General features: G+C 31.7%; 1 long non-coding RNA gene across 1 annotated transcript; it reads left to right on the top strand.

Moving 5' to 3' along the window:
* Positions 1-14,742: 14,742 nt before the first annotated feature.
* On the top strand, positions 14,743-16,845 carry LOC137921123 (uncharacterized). Its single transcript, XR_011107363.1, has 3 exons — positions 14,743-15,042; positions 15,837-16,009; positions 16,600-16,845. It is a non-coding gene; the product is annotated as an uncharacterized lncRNA (long non-coding RNA).
* Positions 16,846-21,283: the final 4,438 nt, after the last annotated feature.

Raw genomic sequence — 21,283 nt, 5'->3', positions numbered from 1 at the left:
GATGGGTGTGATGAGCTTGAAGGTGCGGTAAAGAGAAATCCGTAATCAATTCTCACTTGATATTCATCACCTAGCCTTGACGAGCATTTTGGAAAAGAAATTGGTCCTATTATCCCATTCGACAATTGGGCACAACCAACTATTACCCTGGGACAATGCAATGGTTTTTGATTATTCGGACAAGAGTTGCGAAATTTTGAAGACGTTTTCAGTAAAAATGGGTCACGCTTCAAAAAATTAGACTTACAGGGCGAAAAGCTCTAACATTTGTCATTATTGTGTGAAACAGTTCTTAAAAAGTTTGAATTTTAAAAGACTGAAACATGAGATCGTTAGTTGATATTTTATGAATAATCTCTCTTGGAAATCTGAGTGAGAATGCTTTTTTTCTTATTAAAAAACCGTGGATTTTTAGCCAGTTCAATATATTCAACTGGGCCTTCGTCGTGGGGTGTTCATTGCTGAAGTAGTAACGTGGAATCTCAGAGCCCAGGAACAAATTAAATTAACACTAGGTTTATCACTTATCCGTTTAATACAGAAGTGTGAACAAAATTGTTCCTGCATAAGAAGCATTAGTCTTAAAAATCAAATCTCAAAGGCAAATGCGCGATGCTCACTCGACTGATCCAATACTGTGACAGATAAATCTTTCCACCCGCACTGTTTATTATATTTTTAAGTAATCGTAATTAAAAACATAAATCTGCTACCACACACCCTGTTTTATCATCACAATAAATTTACCGTACCAAACCATTCTATTTATAAAGTAATAGACTTCCCAACGAGCTGCCTCCAGGTTATTAAGTTGAGATCACGAATACGCAATCGCAGTGTAGGGCATCCATATAAAAAGTGAACAGACGACCTTGTGAAGATCGTCGGAAATTGCTGGATGCATTCCGTTTCCAACCGGTCTTATTAAAATCTGCGAAAAGATCTACTTTCCAGCAGAGTACGTCTTGTGGTTGAAATCATTATAAATATATATTTAGAATTATTTAGAGATAAATTTAGAAATTTTGCCTTTCTACTGGTATTTCACATTTGGATAGGGTTATATTGAATAATATTCTCAGCAGGATTTGAGAGACGAGATTCAAGATTTCATTAGCTTAGTAATTTCTCAAGTTACGTCTCAGTGCGAAATACTGTAGATTTTCGCAGTATGTACTGTTTATCACAATGCACAATATCAGTATTTCAAATTTATACAAGAATTTAAATCTTTTCAACTGTCTGTGACAGCTAGTTCTGTAATATATTGTGCATAATATCCGTTAACCAGCCTTGAGAAGAGAATGACAATTTTACATCGACAAAATATTTCTCACAATTTTTGTATTCAATCATTTTGAAATCGCGAATTTGGTTTTCAATATCGATGGCTTGTATTATAGTGATACTAAAGTTACTGTAAAACGCGGCGAATCGGAAGGTGGCGAAGGTAAATCAAGTATAAACGCCGCGAGCGTTGACTTCGAACTAACGAAACAGACCGGTCGATCCTTCCCTTCACCCTCTAATTCACCGCATGCATATTCAGGATACAGTAAAAGCAGTTTCCGTAGCATATTCATTTGGGCATCATCCATGTAGAGATCATAGAAAAATAAAAGATATCACGTTCAATAGCTTAACGCGTAGCCAATCCTCTTAACTTACTTCTTTAAATTGAAAATTGTAATTTATTAGTTGCAGTAATGTAATAAGATTGCCATTTCAGTCTTATCTGAGGGCTTAACAAATACAGTAGTATGCTTTTAGGTTATTTGTTTGTTTTCTTTTTTTTTCGTTTTGTTAAGAAAATTTTATCGACGAAGAAATTTCTATACGGGCTCGATTCATGACATTTTCCATTTCTTTGATATAACTTCTTAGGACAGATCATGCTTTATTGATAGATTTTCTTTTTTAGAGCTTGTTGTATCGTAGACTTATTTCATGAAAATAGTTTTAACGTTGCTTTCTATTCACGATATTTGGATCGCAGCGTTTATAACAGTCGAGAATTTCGGGACATATACAACCATTTTCAGTTCCATTTGCGGCGATAGTTATTTTTATCACGTACTAAGTAAGCTGTATTGGCTTTTAAACTACTTTTCTGGTTTGAAATATTTTTTATATCATAATTAATAGGCATTCGGAGATAAAAACCTAACCAATAATACTGTCCGTACTTTATGAGAAAAACTTCAAAACAATAAGTGTTAGTATGACGTTTCGTAGATATGTCAACATCTTCCTCAACATATTTATTATTATTATTTCTGACAAAGGGCGTGTTTGGCGCTTTATTCATAGAACTTCTATTGTAGGATCAGTTCGAAGTAGCATGCATCCAGCGTCTTTCGTCGATCTTATCGAGGTCATTTACCTCACCTTACTGTTGCACTCCAAAACCTTAACTCACTCAGCGATCATCTGTTCTGCGCATTACGTGGCCTTCCCAATACCACTTCGACTTGCAAATCCGCTGGGCAATGTCGGTTACCTTAGTTTTTGTACGTTATTGACTTTTTTCAGCTTCTACAAGATAAAACAAGCGATTAATGTCCTTAAAAAAACTTAAATAATTGTTATGTTTACCGCCGCCGCTTAAACATTGATAGCTAACAATGCTTAAATGATATAAAATTTGTATCTTAAAAATTCACAAGTGTCAAAACAGAATTGACATTTTCCTTTAACTAAAATGAATCTCTGTCGAAACTTCTACGCCACCTTGTCATATTATCGTTATGACAATTACAAAATAATGATAAAGGGATTATTTGAAACGTTGACACTTTTGTACTTTATATAAAATACAAGAGCTGGAAAGATAAATTTAGAATCATGCCCTTCAGTAGCTCCCACGTCGATTCGTACAATTTATATTACCGTTCCTTAGTGTATTTTCTATTTCGTTCCATTAGATTGAACGAAGATTAATATTGAGACTTGAAGACATAAATGTTATCAAACATTTTATGAACCAGAATTTAATTTTAATTATACAGCTTTTATTAAATAATAACTCATTAAAATGAACTCAAAAGATTGGTAACCATAGGAACGGTAGCTCGTTTTGATCGGATTTGTACTTTGTCAAATACACCCACAACCTTTTTGCGACTCCTTAATGTTACAAAATTTAATTATATTGTATACATTTATGTTGATGTTATTGCGTACTTGGTTTTGCGTAAGAACCCATCCATATAAGTACGTACTCGTTTATTTGAGTTGAATAAATATTAACAATAAGAAAATTTATGTACAAAACTTTTTTTTTTAGTTTTGTGAATAAGATGTAGGTATAAAGGTTTAAAAGGGTGAATTTATTTGGTGATAATTGATCGGAGAAACACATGTCTTGGAGTGACTACGGCATATAAATATGATATTGGCTTACATGATGATGATCATAAAACTCATCGCAGGCAGAATTTAGAAAGTTTGACTTAGATTTTGAGATTGTAAAAAATATAATCAGTGCGTTATGCAGTTCACGGAGAACGGAACGTTATCATATTTCATAAGAACCTATGCAATCTCTATCGGCCTTTATTGCAAATTAACTCCAGTATTTAATAAAGTAAATATTATGTAATCTATAAAGATTAATTTATTATTTAAATAATATACACTTTCATAATTTACTTTGAAAATTTATTCACTAATAAAGAATTACTACTCTACCGACTATATGGGTATGTAATAAATATAAAGGTTATTTATTAAAGACTATGCTTAGTGTCGCTTAAAATTTCACATAATTAGTTCAAATCTTGTGTGTAGTTTTAAAATGAATGAATATATATATATATATATATATATATATATATATATATATATATATATATATATATATATATATATATATATATATATATATTATATTTTGTTTAATATCCAAATGGAAAACATTAAAGTTTACATGTATAAAAACGAATCTCTACTTCCATTTTTTATGCCATTACTAGAGAACGGATTTACTGATCTCTTTCACGTTATTTAAGATTTCTAATACTTTTTAAAACGTCCTTAAGGTAAAAAATCCAACGTGAATTTTTTTTTCCAATTTCGGTAAAGGAATCTCAACGCAGTTCTGACCTTGAAAGCCCATATTTTTCACATGACCTATGGGCCATGGTAAAGAACAATACCTATATCACAAAGCCGATGATCCTAAGTTTTAGTTTTTTTTTTCTATTATAAATTTCAATTCTAAAATTAATTTCTTCAAAATTTAAACTTTTTACAGAAGCCTTATTGATCGCCTACCTAATATTTTTTTAAATATACTTATATTTTTATTTTACTCTATTTCGTAAGGTATCATAATTTTGGACAAAAAGCAGAAACAAACCACAAAAACATATCTTGTAATAAAGTTTAACAATACAGGTGTATCCATATACATATACTCTATATTAAAGATATAGCCGAAATTAAATCAATTCAGTGATCATTATTTATTAATGTTCGAATTGATGGCTCATAGTTAAGATAGACTACATCTTTTTGTTCAGCAAGTTATCGTCCTTTCAGCTGTGAGATGTCAACAGCTGGACATAGGCCTCCCCAACGAATTAATCTACCTGTAGAAAGTGGGTTGCATCCAGCGTCTTTTGACGGCCTCAACTAGATCGTTTATCTACCTTATAGGTGGACTACCCCTTGTGTTTGTCGGTCTTTAATTTCCATTCCAGAACCTTAAAGCCCCAGTGGCCATCTGTTCTGCGCATTATATGTAAGTTAGTATTCATACAACATTCTCTATAGTTTTAAATGAACAAATGAAACACCTAAGTAATTATAGAAACTTGTCTGTAGGTAACTACTGTTAAGGATTAAATACATACTATTTTAAAACTTTATTATTCGATTTTCATATTCAGTTTAAAGAACGGTAACCTGTTGAGGAATCTAAATGACGTGTCGATCGCGGCGGAAAAGCATTTCGCTCTTCAATTCGCTCTCAAGTGCAGTAATTGGTTTTACGGCTTCTGGCTTTTTGCACAAAGGCCCGCATAGGTATTGCTCTCAGCTAGAGAGTTCTACATTGGAGCTCTTAGTGAAATCCTATAGTAAAACGTACACACTTTATAACATTCGCTTTCGTATTTTTATTGCTTTTCGCAAAGATTTTATTATTCGAATATTAACTTTCTTTACGAACTCCAACATTTTGATATATTCTTTTAATTTAATACACTTTTTATACACGTAAAAAAGAGCAAATATGGTGTATTAATAAAATAAAAGTACAATTGGCGGTTTTATTAGACCCGACAAGTTTTATGTATAAAACAACTATGAACTATTGTAAGAGAGAAAAGATTTTAAAAATATATTAAAAAGGTAATTAAAAACGATGTATGAAGGCCGCTTTTTACCAGCCTTATTTGGAATCTATGGGGGGGGGATACATGTCCAGATGTGGACGTTCTACAACTGGAATGACGATGATTATGATCAATAGGGCAATATAGATTTTGTCAATAAAAATGTGACAAGCTTAAACGCTCGCAGCATAAATAATACATTAAATAATTCAAGTACTCGTTTCTAACACGTTCTCTGAAGATAATTTAGTAACTACCAGCACTGAGGTAAACTCAATTAGTTCTAAATTGAAGTATCGCTTTTATTTTTAATACTAAAAAGTGGTTCGAAAAACAAAACGTATTCTTGATTGAAAGTGATATATAATAGTGAAATTTTGCATAGAATTTGTTAGTTCAAAATACATAAAACCTTTTTCACCATTTTGGAACTGTAATTAAATAATCATAGGAAAATAGTGACTTATAGATGGGTAAAGGTATTTTCAAAATTTTGGTCTCACTATTTTCTTAACTAGAATACCATAATTGTTTATTATACTCGTAGTGGTAGTGTAAAATAGTGTCACATTAATGGTTAAGAGGCTGGTGTACTGAAAAATGGAAACAATGGATTAAAGAATATATATCTGTAGCAATATTGCTTCCAAAAACCGCCATATTTAAAAACTCCCGCGGACGTCGTCACAATGCTCATAACCATTCACTCATCTCGCTCACTCGCACGGCGTGCACTATACCCGCTCTTGCTTGCACCCGTGGCACGCAGCACGCGCACGCCGCCGTTAGTAGTTCTCTGAGAATCTGTTTGGAGCTAGAGTTCGATGCGTAACCGCTCATAGGCGAATTATTTATTTTCCGCGCACAAATTATTGTAATTGTTAAATTGTATTAAATAAACGTTTTTCCAAACCACATATCTCATCACCTTGATGTAATATTAATACCTTATAACCTGATCTTAACAATTCACCCCTATATTACATATAAAATATTATATACTTTGCGAGAAATTCATGGTCAAAGATGGAGGAGGCTCATGTCGCTTCTAGCGACCATTACACTAACAACAAAACATTAACGTAAATTTGAGGAAATTAAAACTAACCCGACTAAAACATAAAATACCAAAATTTAGTTTTTGTCATGAAATGAAAAACAAATAGATAGAAAAATAAATAAATAATTAAAACGGCGTCGCGACGTATGTTACTACGTTGATAACGGTTGGATCTGTCCGGCAGTGAAAAATAAATTAAAGAAAAATAAATTGAGAGAAAAATATTAAAAAACATTTAGTTCTTTTCACATACAAATCATGGCTTAAATATTTGACATCAATCACAATAAAAAAGATATGTTAGAATATAATATAATAAAAAATATCGTGTTCCATAAAACATAACAATTATAATATTATTACATTATTATTGAATACTTGCAGTGTACGAAACGCACAATAGAAAGGTGTTTTTATAAGCATAAGTTATTTATTATTAAGATGTTAATTCATAACTAAAAAAGTAGTAAAATGATGTTTATTAATATTTTTATTGTACTGTAAACAATTTATAACCACTAACAATTCACTTAACAAAAAATTATTTTAATTTGGTCAACTAAAATTTTGCAATATTTTCCATATATTTTTCTTATTGAATTACGCATAAGATAAAGCATAGTATTAGTCATTATAAAGACTTCGGTTACAGCCAACATATTTTACTTATACGAAAATTCCCCGGTCAATAGCATAAAGGCAAATAGCAAGTGCGAAACTTGTGTACAAATGTGCCAAAGTTGAAAATGGAAGCGACGATACAAGAAGTTAGCTAGCGAATAGAACACATTAGTTGCAACAAACAATAGTTGCAACAAACAATAGTTGCAGAATTTAACTGTGGAACTTAATTAATGTTTGCCACTACAAATTCCATAATGAATTTTGAAATATCTACATGCTCGGTGAATATTCGCATCTTTTTTTTGTTTAATGGATTCCATAACTTTAACAAAAACTTAATTTTACGGTAGTTTTCTGTCACAAAACCACGAGTTTCGTGGCCCCATAAAGCTTTCTGAAAACTGAAAAAAATATATATAGTTGTAAAGATTGACATGATGACACCACGACTGAGAAAAAGATGATTTTTTTTTTTTTTTTGGCGATCGTAATAATTTATTTATTGGTTTTACAAAGGAGACAGATACTATGTACACGTATACTATATACATATATACACAGTAGCCCCTGCTGGAGCAAGGACGGCTTAGTATTGTACGGGGACGACTAAAACACCCACGATGATCCTTCACCGCTATACGTCAGAGACATAAGAACGGTTTCACACGTCTATAACCCCGCCGGCGATAATCGCCCACCCTATTCGAAGAATAAATCTCCTTTCCTTGCACGTACATGATTTCTTTTAATACATTATATACAAGATTAAGAAACCAAGAAAGCGATCATTAATAACTACGAACACTTACAAGCCTCCTATTGTAATTTTGCCTATGATTTTGTTCAATAAAAATTCAGGCCGGGCATTGGCAGTGTACATTACAGTTTGTCGAGAAGGTAATGAATGCGGCGTATCGTAACAAATACTGTTACTCCTTTTCGTTCGCAACTTTGCCTCAGCTGTTTAAAAATGGCAGACCTGCCCACAGCTCCTTGCCCAACATCTGAAGTGGGCCTATCGAATCCATCCAGCCTCGTGCTTGCTTTATACCCCAAGGAGTTCTTTTTAGCTTCACAGAAGCAGGTGTGATATGATATTATTACTTTTCAACTAATTAAAAAAAAAGAACATTTAGAACGGTATTCTTTATTTCAAAAGAGTAACCATTGATTCTAAGACTATATCAATAATATACGAAAGAGCAAAAATATTTCTAATTAATTATGTGATAAATACATGTGTTTTTTACAGTACCAAAAATAATATTTGTATTTACTTATAATGCATTATTACATATTGAATGCTACTGTGTTATTTTATTAGTAATAGGTGTAAATTGTTGATTTTTAAACATGAAGTTCATTATCATCATAGGACATCCACTGCTAGGTATAGGCCTTCATAGATTTCTACGAACCTATTAAGAAATAATTTATGAAATTTAAGATAAGTCTCCGTTAGAAAGCCGCTGGCTAAGAAAGCCATTAATTTCTACGTCACTTGTTGATTTACTTAAATTATTTCGCTTCTTTACATTTCAACAAAAAGAATCTGAAACGAAAATTTTTATTTATAATTTGAAATCTTCACAGTTCTATTTTCAAATTATATTCTTTTTTATTTTGTTAAATTTGTGGTTAGTTGATTTTTTTACAATTTCTAAGAGAAATATTTTAAAAACAGTATCTATAATTAATTTATAGAAGTGTAGAAGACGAAGAATTCTTGAACGTTTAGCGGAGCGTATAAATTCTGTTGCAAGACAGCATTTCAATAGGCACTTAACTGGATTGCGACCTTAAAGACGACACAACTAAGTAAACGACAAGGACGATTTATGTAAGATGTTGTTTGAATCAAATCTGAAAGGCCTGATCCGTAGACTGGTATTAATCACGCTCGATGTTTACGATCATCAGAGAATATTGAACTTTAATCAAGTTACTAATTTAGATATGAAAATTTTTATTTAAAAGAGCAAATGTTGAGTTTCTGGCCGGCTCTTCTCAATAAATCTGCGTTCTGAGCATAGTACGTAGTAGGTAGCATAGTACTTATAATGTTTAAACAATAGACGATGCAAAGCGCATAATTGAATTGAATATTCTTACCACCATTTTCATCAACGATTCAACTGTAATACATCGCTACTGTCCACTGCTGACCTGCCCTATATTTCCAACAATAGTAGTTGGAAACGCTTTGCATCCAGTGTCTTCGGATGGTCCTAACCTGCGCTTGATGATCCGTGATCTCTACTCTAGAACTTTGAAATCATAGCAGCCATTTGCTGGATTACATAGCTGTAGTTTCGTTCGTCGGCGGATTCTCAAAATATTTCCATAAATGCAAATAATTTCTCCAACAAATAATATACTATTCAGGCTGTATGCTTGTGGTACAAGTTTCGTGTTAGTAAGAACGGTTATCGTAGTGTTCTTTGGGGGAGGCCTATGTTTTGCAGTGGGCGTAATTAAAGGTCAAATTTCAATGTATATATTTAAAATGCTAGTAAAGCTTATAATAGTCGTCGTAACATTTCGTCTCTATACTTATACATATCACTGGTTGTATGTATTTATTATATTTTATCTTTATGCTTTCACTATACATATAAATTGTAATACTCTGTTAATAGTATTTTTTCGTTTAAGTGCATCCGATTTTCAACTCGTTCTATCACTTAATTACTGTCTGATCTATTATATTTGCTTTAGTAAATAAGTCCTTCTAATGGCAGTCTGGAAGAAATCGCCGACGGCGATCCGACCGCTTTTTGTATTTCTTCTTTAGCCCGATTTATATTTTTTACTGTCTTTTAATGTTGAACTGTGATACATATTTTGTGATAAAAAGAAGTTTGTTGGTAGGTTATATTCTAACACTGAAATATAAGAAAGGCATGAAATGTGTCAATAACTATAATCTTCACGGCGTGCGTAATGGATGACGGATTTACAAAAAATATTTGTTCTAGAATAATTCAATAACCATTTATGAGCAGTTATAATGTTATATAATTTACCTATATAATAATTGAGACCACGTGGACGTAGACGCAACGTAAGTACGCCTCCCACTAGGTGAACTAAAGATATAGACTAGGTCGCGGGCAGTCGCTGAATACGGGCAGCTCAATACCGGTCAGAGTGGCGATCTTTGGAGGTGGCATATGCTATGAAGTAGACGTCTAACTGCGACCTGCTACAAAAAAATTGCAGTCTATTGCATGTTTATTTCTCCAGTTATGAAATATAACTGGATAAAACCTGTATGAAAATGATCACGAAATATGTTTCAATTACGGAAAACTCCTAAACTACTGGATCAATTCGGAAGTGTTTTAACCACAACGAAAAACCTTAAAGTAAATTAAAACTCTTGATCATGACTGTCCAGAAATTGAAGCAATACAAAATTGTAAAAAGGATGTAATTTATCCCGATATGCCGTGCAATTTAAAGCACTACAATTAAATTTTTACTTTACAATTAAACTGCAATGTATAAAATAGAAAACTTGATTTTTCAAGTAATCATTGCCTGTTATTAAATGATTAAATCGTTAAGTAAAGTGATAACTTAAACAAGATAATAACTTTTAACAGAGTTAAGTCTACAGAAGCAGTTAGTATTATACATGAATATACAATCCAAGACTTAAATCAAAAAGGATAAATAACCATGGCACTAAATAAACTCTTTGTTTCAACAATTTGTGGGTTATTCAAATATTGGTTTAGATACAGTTGCTTCATCAACGTCTGACCGCAGCTAACTGGGCGAAATTTTAACTACCTGTACAAAGTTACGTTAGCTAATACAGCATTTTTCAAATAAATTTTTCAAATAAAACAATGAAATGTTATTTACTTCTGGTAAATAACATTTCATTGTTTTAATTAAACATATTTATTGTACCCAATTTATTTATTGAGAAATAAATCTATTCTTAGAATTTGATTTGGAGTCAAGTTCATTATTAATTCAATCTGTTAAAGTCCAGCCGAGCAGTGGTGGCCGAACAGCAAAGCATTTCGCTAGCCTAGCAGTAGAGAATTGACACTTTCGATCGCAAGTCCCGGGTTCGCTACTTGGAATACAGTCATAAATAATTCATACTTTGGCAATTATATATGATTGCCATTGCATATCTGTGTATCATAATAACAATGCGATCGCCAACCCTCCTACCAAACGTGGCGATTATGGTATATCCCCTTATAGATATCTTTGAGGAAGCCAATAACTTGCAGCGGGTGTCTATGGGTTGAAATGACGGTTTAAATAAATGTAAATTGTTTCTGAATCTAATGTCATAAATTGATTTCATTAGAACACTAGTTTAACTTTTACATGTCCTTAATTTAAAAAAAATAAAACTTAATTTAAAGAAATAAGCTTCAGTTTCAACAGTCACTTCTTTAGCAAGTTTACTTTCAATTCAAAGAACATCTTTTTATTTATTTATTTTTTAATATAAAGAGTATTGAAAATAATAAGAAATTTAATGCGATATAATCAGATTATTTTCCTGATGAAACACAACTTCTTTGGTTTTCCGTTTGTGGCCTTTAATCTTGCACTCAGTCGATTTAATGATGCAATGAAATTTTTACTATTGAAAGTCGTTGAATAAAATTCCAATAATGACGCTATACTATTTCAAGCCGTTTTTACTTTTGAGGCGATTTTTACTTTTGACTTTTGGGCGCTTTTAGACACTTTTACTGGCTCCAAACCAATAAACATATTTCAAGGATCACTTGGAGTATTCATATGTGATCTCACCTATCACATACCGACGCAAAATATAATTTTTATTTCTGTTTAAAAGCTCCAAACAGCTGACCTATCAGCGTTATTGTGTGTGCAAATCGGCACCTATTTTAAAAGCAACTTAAGTCATATCCAAATTTTGATTTGAATTTGTAGACACTATTTTGTTATAATCACGATTTCAACTGTCTCGTGCAATTTAATTTCACAGTCTTTAAGAACTTATTTTTGGACATGTTTTCGTACCGGAGAACAAACGCCGATTTTGGGTAGCTTAGAACCATCGTTGCTTGACAATAAGGTTATATATATATTTGTACATATATATATATATATATATATAAGTATTCAAAGAACATCTCCAATAAAATCAATATAATCGTATCTAATAGTACTATGTATATTAAAGAATCACATAATACTATAATTTCATAAAAGTTAAAATTAATAATAAGAGGGTGAATATAGAATCCAATGAGTGTAACTTGAACACGACATTTCAAAGGAGCTAATACATTTTCACGTACTCAAAGCACTCGTTAGAGCTCATACATGTACGGCGAAATGCAATTTTACATGCCGAACACTTTCTTGTTTTAGAATATAGGTTACTTTTGTACACAGTGTCATGCAATATCGATATACCTATTTTATATTAGAGTGTTCATTCAATTTTATTTTCTAATTATTTATAAAATCGAAAGCTAATATTTATTCTAATAACTTACAGAACCAAAATAAACCATTTTAACAATTAAGTTATCCAATAAATGTACGTAAAATTAATGAATAATTTAGTAAACGTGTGTATTTCTGTTATTATATCGACACGATTTAAAAGAAGCAATTTCGCAAGGAAAGGAAGAACGCTTTGTTGCACCGTATTAGTACTTAGGTTAAATAGGTCTTCGTCTAGTATTTTTGCAATGTGTCTTTGCGAGTTAGGCAGTAGATACTTTTAAGATAGTTTTTTCAAGATTTTCATATCATTTATAGACAATACCGTACAATATGAAAAGATAGAAATGAAGCTTTATTTGTACAAAAACATATTTTATAGACGTAAAAGGCCTTTACTATAATATACAACAAGCATAGGTTCGTCACTTGAAACGTGTCATAGTGCCAGCATGACTTTAGTCACGTACTTTCATCAAAGTCATATTGTTTGTAGTTATTACTTTTACCATTAGTTGCATATTCAACTTCAAAGTTTGAATAGCGCTTAATAAATGGGTGTCATTTGCTTGAATATATGATTGCCACCTGGGCTTGGTTTACGTTCCTTTAGCAATCACACCTATGATATTATTTTAAATAGCAAACATACGGGTAAATTTTAATAAATGCAAGAGACATATTCTGTAGATATAAATTTCGCAAATGAACTTTGATTAAGTGTTAATTCCTGATAAATCTCTCTTAGCTTAAGTGTGTAAATAGATACCGTACCGTACCGTTTGCCCATTGGCATTTATGGTCTCGACGAGCTTGAGTTGTATGAGCGGTGAGTGTACTTAGCTTAAAGCTCTTTGCTGTAACTAACCTCGAGGGCTCTCTTGGGAATCTAGACTCAAATCGTTAGTTATTTGATCGTATTAAAACGCTGTGTGTTTAAAAACATTTGAACTTATATACGTTAGTGTCTATACATACATATCCCCCTACTTCACGACTGAACTTTAAAAACCACAATGTGTTTCAGTTCACAATACACAAGTATATATCAAACTTTCTTGAACATAGACATATATGTTATTGGTTGCAGTTATTCCTTCCTATCATTAACATTTGGAAGGCTCGCTATATAAGCTTATATTGCTTAAAAACAGTCAAAATAACTACACTGTGAAATAAAAAACTATATTTTATATAAATTAAGAAAAGATCAGATAAATTGTGTCGTAATATTCACAACGGTTTTTCTAAGTGAGATTAAAAAGTAAAATAATATTGTTTAAAAAATTTAGTTTCCAATATGAGTAATATTTTAAGCTCAAATTCTCAACGTCTTTATATAAATGTTTTCAAAATAACACCTCGGGATGTTTATCCAGTAATTAATCGAAAGATGAACCACCTTTATGAAGGTTTAAAGTGGTCATGTCTCTGAAAGCTGGGTTCCGCAACCAAGCGACAATTTGCATTGGAGTTAGCTTTGCGCAAGCTAACCCAACTCCTTGCGAAATCCCAGTCGACCCCTAATGTCATTAGCGATCTCGAGGAGGCACCTCGGTGAGATGGGTAAAGGCTAAGTGGTATAAAATGGCTACAAGACGTATTTTAAAGACATTGCTTAAGTATATATTTATTTTGGGCAGTACTAGCCCAGCAGTAGACATATATATGGACTTATACATCGACACGCTGGTCAGGCGTGTGGAAGATCGGAGTGTGGTGTTATTGTACGCAAAGAACGCTGCTGCTTACACTCTGGAAACCTGTTTTGTAGAGCTGTTCCTATCTTCCTACATAATTAATGCACAAGGTGTAAATTATTTATAAGACTCTGTTCAGGGAATCAAACCTGCGACCTACGATCGCAAATCTCAGTCCTCTACCGCTGGTTCACCACTGCTCAAGAATACACTACTAATACCAAAAAATCTACTTATATATAAGAAAAATCGAAAACCTATAACAATAATACCTATATTCATGCGAATATATAAAATAAATATCAAATACAATGCAATCACTTCAACCGAATGAACGAAGCGCTTTTTTTTATTTTAATACTCCTTTTCGCTCAATTGCTACGGCAGTTTGATTTGATTTAAAATATTGTATACGAATTTTCTGGAACAATTCACTTAAATATTTCATAACGTACAGACTAATTTATTTTCAGCTCTCAGAAAAATACAATAACCGTTGCGCAATATTCAATATTGTGAAATAATAATAGAGCGACATTTCATTGTTTGTTTGATTCCGACGTCGTTAAAAGTTAGAAGTAGAAATAAATAAACTAGGTTTAGTTTGGTGCGGTTGTGATTCGCCGACCGTTCATTGTGAAATGCACGAGGCGCCTAATTATATCCTGATGAAGGTCATATAAATAAACACACGTGACGTGAAAGTTTCTCACTCGTTAAATCGTAGAGCGAAATGCAAAAATATTTTATTCTATTTTAATCATGTTTATAACAAACTATCTAATCCAATAAGACCCGGTTGTAAAACATCACATAGCCTTGCCACTAGGCCTCGAAGTTTTAGAATGGAAAACTCAGATCTGTAAGTAGCATAAGAGGTCCTCCCCCAACGTGGACTTAGTTAGGTCGTCGGAAGATGCTAGCTGCAGCCTGCTTTCAACACGACTTATTAAAAATCTATAGGCAGGCAGTGGACATCCTTTAGCTGAAGTTATGACGATGAAAATCTAATAACTAATTGCAGGTGACAATGATTTAAAAAGTTACTGGATGAATGGAAGGAAAACGTGCAAAAGCACGAAATCTGTGAATTTAGGTCAGACTAAATATCGCATGATAGTTACAAATTAGTGGCGCAATTTTTTTTTTACAAATTCGACTAACTTATTCTTTATATTTTCTTACATGCATGAGGTAGGATATTAATAATAAAGAAGCGTCACTTTTATTTGTTTCTTTAATTCATTTTTGTACTTTTAATCGTAATCGATTTTAGACTTATCTCCATTATTCCGTCATTTTCAAAACGCATTTGTGTATCAGCAGCCTTATTTGTCTTGTTAAAAAAGGCGACTTAATAATTCGGCGTATAAATAATTCATTTTTTTATAAACCCTCTTGGTATTTTGACGGATATATTGACGTTGAAATTTTATGCCGTAAACGATGTTGTTTAAATAGTGAAACGGAATTGATGACTAGTGTTTTTTATTAGTTACACGAAATAAATCAATATAAATCAGAATGTATTTCGAAACAAATAATAAAACAGCTTACATAATCTTGACTCTACCAACAAATAATAATATTACTTAAAAATGATTTCGTCATTTGAACCAACAATATATTAAATAATTCTAGTTTCGATATTTTCAGGTAAAATATCTCAGGTGGAAAATGTCATCTTACACTTGCGCCGCTTCACAAGAAAAATCGTATATGTATTGCACGTTTTATTTCCTTTACACCTGTGAAGAAATATGATGCAATAAATATTTACGTTAATATATCGGATAAGAAAATTCTTTTTGGGGAAATAATATCACTTGGTATATATTTGTTACAATTTAACATATGTTATAACATTTATTTATTTGTTTCAATTAGATACGCAAATAGGAAAACAATATAATTTTACATTAGTTTTGTATTATATATAAAACAAAATTATAGTATGTTTGCCTATTGTAGGCAGGAGTACACAACCATGACCATGATTATGCTTTCTTTAACATTTTCTCCTGATGTGGTTAGTTAAAAATTTAGTTTAATAACAGTCTATGTATCTAGATACATATATCTAGATACATAGACTGTTATTAAAGTAAATTTGATTCCTAGGTTACGAAACCTAGCACAGCTATTATATATAATATTCAAAAATCATCTTTATCCTAAACATCTAGGATATATATATATATATATATATATACATATATACATGTATATATATATATACACATGTATATATAAATATATATGACTTATTTAAATCTATTTACATTATCTTTATTGCTAATCAATTTAAATTAATCAATTTATGTTTGTCTATATTTAGTCCTTATTCTAGACCATATCTCAGTCTACTTTACCGAGAACAGTTGGTTATTATATTTATTGTACTTTGGGTTACTTTCAGGTCACAGGCTCTCGTCGGGCTTTTATTTATTCATTGAAACTACTACAATAATGCTGGCTTATTTAATCTTCAATTTTCCTTTTAATGCCATGGCAATGCCATCTTCTTACGAAAGTCGGCGACTGTTTAGGCAATCTTAATTTTTGACATCGCGGCTTAAATGGTCGAACGAGGGCTCTTTCCCAACCACTAGCGTAATGTTTAATAAATGCTTTAATTGTAAAAACAATACGAAACTCTAAAGTATTAAAAAGAGTTCAAAAATAATGTATGTGAAATTAATTATATGCCAAGTGCTCTTTCATTACAGAGATTTTATAGATACTTTATCTAAAGTATTACATTATATTCTTGTACGAATTTCTAGTTTTCAAAAATCTCCAAGTCGAATATTCCTCAAATATGAATCAAATATAAATGTTGAACATTCTGCCAATCGTGTAATATACAATAAGATTCGTACTGTGCAGTGGGATATCAAAATTTTTTGTTAACCCGACGGGTGTGAGGTTAGATTATTATTGATAGTACACCCGTACATTAATTTATACCCTTAGACGTCGGGCAATTACATACAGTATTTTTTAACACGTTCGTAGATGACGAAATTTAGATCTACTGATTTGATCCTGAAACGGAGGGAATATATTGGAATTGTTGGATCATTTTCCACATCCGATCATGGGGCTTACATTTATTGCCAAATATAAAAAAAAACCCCAAGGAATATGGCTTAAAGACGTCGAAGAGGCAATGGCAGCATTCGGTTAGGAGAAAATTAATCATTAAGGAGGAATGCGCCGTTTTTCTCACAATAGTGTAATGCCAACACTGTGTCTATTGTCAAGGGAACTATTTTGAATACAATAATTTACAAGTAAGTGATTAGTTTAATTTGTAGTTTATACACGGTTTCAGTAAGAATTTTATATCCACTACCATTTTGTCATTGAATAAATGTAGAAGTTTACCAGTATATCATATCAGTATATCGTAAGTACAAAATAACATCAAAATTGAAAATTTTGTATAAAACATTAATTATATTGGATGAATGAGACTTTAATTTAGAGTTACACAAGAAATATGGTTTATTTATTTTGACTCTATTTATTTATAAAGTAGGGTAGCAGAGTTTCATTAAATAAGTTAAACTGTATTTACCTTATACTTTTCTTGTAAAACTTTGATTTTTAATCATACTCACTAAAGCGAAATGGAACAAAAACTTTTATTGTTTTCGTCGCTGGATTTCGTCGAGTCGCTGGATGCGAGAAGCGCAAAATAACTTGGCAATCTTTTGAGAAGGCCATCGGTTTGCAGGGATCTATCCGCTAATATGATGATGATGTAGTCTTGTTCCAATAACAGAAAATATTTCGTCATTTATTACAACAGACAGACAACTAACTTCAAAAAGATATTGTTGTGCAATGTAATCTGTATATATATATATATATATATATATATATATATGTGTGTGTGTGTGTGTGTGTGTGTGTATACATATATATATGAGATTTCTGCCTATGCACTAATCTATAACAATGTCTCTGGAAACCTGAGGTATAAAGAAATTTAGTATGAAAATACTTTTTCAGTAGTGATAACCAAAGTAAGAAAAGGACCAATATTTAGCCACTTCCGCACATGCAGTGGAAGTCGTCCAACAAAGTACACCGCCCGCCAGCCCGCTGGTAAATGCGTATGTGGCAAACAATGCGAATTACACAACTGCCACCGTCAAATCACTCAACACGTGTTTCACCCCTCCACGGGGCATCTTCAGGAGTTAGTGTTTTGTTTTGGAGTGTGTTAGTTCAGAGTCTGTGTTTGGCACTAATCGGTGTATGATTCCATTAAATATGATAACCAAAGAACGCCGTTTCTGAAATTCCGCCCGCCCCGATTGACGAGGCGCTAATTAAGTTTGCGAAGCCGGCGTGAACCAACTAGTGATTATTATATGATTCTTGTATGCTGTTATAAATTTAAGCAAACTACAAAACTCTACGGTCGTACGGCTTGTGTGAACTAAATATTTCTTAAAAGTAATCAAAAAATATTAAATTTTAAAGAATTAAAGTCTTTTTGGATGAAACAACTAGAGAAAATAAACTACTAACTACTAACTACTAACTCGGTAAACGGCTTATTGTGTAATTTTATATTTTGAACACAATTCTTTTAAGCTAATAATAGGGTCGTTCACATCTTGATTTTAAGAATCTAATATTTCTCAAAAATTCACATGCTTGAGTGAGTAATTTATTTTTAAGTGCAAAAACGAGACTGAGTGCGCTTGTGGTAAGTCTCCTTTGATTTGTGACCGAAAACCCGATGCTCGATCGGATTGATTACAAACGCTTGTGAAACCACACAATCCGAGTCAAATACTTTATGTAGACGTTTTAATTAGTAACGCTTTGTTGAGGTTAGGCGTTGAACACAAACACGAATGAAATTGTCCGTCAAAATTTCATAGACATTAATTAATACTTCTATTTCATCTATTTAGATGGTACAATTCACCAATTTTTCATTCGTATTCCATTAAGGCACAAGATAAAAAAAATCAGCGATAGGAGAATATTTCGCATGCCTTAAAGTTTTTATTATAATTTAGTAGATAATATCATATAATAACTTAACTTTACGAAGTCTTTCAGGGCAGAAAGTATATTAATGATAGCGCGTTTCGCATTCAAGCTAGTTTTAAAATAATGCAATTGATCAAGTGACCCCAGAATAATCACATGATGGAGAGAGATCGCTACACTAAAACACAATCTTTTCCAAAGCTATATATATATATATTTATGTATATATATATATGTGTGTATGTGTGTGTGTGTCACCTATGCTTTGCGGTGAGCCTCTATGGGTTGAAAATATAAAGAAAAGGCTTGGAAGAATAAGGTTGCTTTAATTTTTAATAAAAATGTATAACAATAAAAATATCTTATAATATTTATTTTCAGACACTCAAAACCTCCAGAGTAAATCCCCATCCTATCATCATTAATCTATCCTAATATTATTCTAATCAATCAACCTTCAGGCGTAGATAGAATTTTTATTTTTGTCGCCAATCGTAAATATGACTTACATTAAATATAGATAAGAAATAAATTAAAGCCTTGTCAATGATGATAAATAGCATTTAACTTTTATAATACAAGTTTTCAAAAGATATTTGATTTTTTTAATGTGATAGCATTAGTAAATGATTTTCGTTTATTTTAAAATGTCACAATCTGCTTTTTTTTTGGTTAGAAATCTTGTGTACACTCGGCACTCTAAATTATTATCTAGGATATATATAATAAATATCTTCAAACTTCAAACAAGTAACTGTTGTTGTTAAAGATTTGGGAGTTTATAGATTCAATACTATTCGATAAACTTTGACGTAATTTTATAAAAAGATCACAAGACACTTCAATAAATATAATAAGAATCAGATAATTATTATACATACTCAAATCAATTAATACACTATACCGCGCTTAAATATGTGCGTAGTTCACTAATAATAAGGCGAATTTAAAATACATTATATTACATGTGGAACGTTAATTATAGTCTTAGTGCTAAACTTGAAGAGATTAACGTTAAGTCCACCACAGGTAAACCTAATGCTAATTTCTGGGTCAAAGCCTGTCTATAATTCCTTATTAGGTCAACATTTAGCACTAATGTGGCTATTATTATCTCGTATTATAGTGATATAAATAGACGTCCTTGTTTAATATACAATTGTTCATATTAAATAGGTATTGTTAGAGAATATATAGGTTTATGCGTGTATTCAATACATATTAATCTCAAGGCAGTGCCTAATCCCAAAAAAGGTAGGAAATTAAACTTTTTAAATGGAATGCGTAAAAATTGGATGTAGAAATAAATTGGGAAGGGATGTACTTGTTTGATTGTACTTGTCGGCTTGGCCGTATTACTTGAGTTATAGGACATCCACTACTAGACATAGGAACACTCCCACAGATTTCCAATAGAACCTAATTGATACTCTTAACGTCTCCCATTACAAAGTATGATAAAAGACTTAACATACAATAACATCGAAAGAAAAAAAATATAATAATAGATTTGTCCATAAAGTTAATTTACTTTTTTTAATGACAATACGTGTTTTTAAATATTTAAATTATTTTATTCTTTCATTTATGTCAGCCGATATTCGTTCAATATATAATAGACCTCCTGTAATAATCATAATTATATAGATAGGCTATCTATATAATTATTATATTGATTCCTGGTACCGCTTGTGTAACATAAAAACATTTTGCGAAGGCCTTTTTAAGTTTCGCAAATTTGTTTTCAAACAAGTTTACTGAGTCGGGCGTCTTGTGAAATTGATGAAAGCTAACAAAACTTCTAAAAAGAAATCAAGGTACGTCCACACGATTGCGCAGCGCAACGATGTTTATGTTTTGTTTACTTCGCCTTTTATTATACCAAATTATTTGAAAATAGAAAAAGAAATAATTTTTGTCAACTATTAATAAATAGTTATATGAGCAATGATGCCCAGCAGTATATGATTCAGACTTACGATGGTCGCGGGCTCCATTCCTGTTGTGCAATCTTACGTAATTCACACTTTCTGCATTAATAATATAAGATTGACACTGTTCAGGAACAAGTTTCTACAAGATGG

The sequence above is a fragment of the Battus philenor genome, unplaced genomic scaffold (assembly GCF_028537555.1).
Source record: "Battus philenor isolate CCGP_79_NKW_IND1 unplaced genomic scaffold, ilBatPhil1.0.hap1 SCAF_1, whole genome shotgun sequence".
In the NCBI taxonomy this organism is placed as follows: Eukaryota; Metazoa; Arthropoda; class Insecta; order Lepidoptera; family Papilionidae; genus Battus; species Battus philenor.
This window is presented reverse-complemented; position numbering and strand designations above follow the sequence as displayed.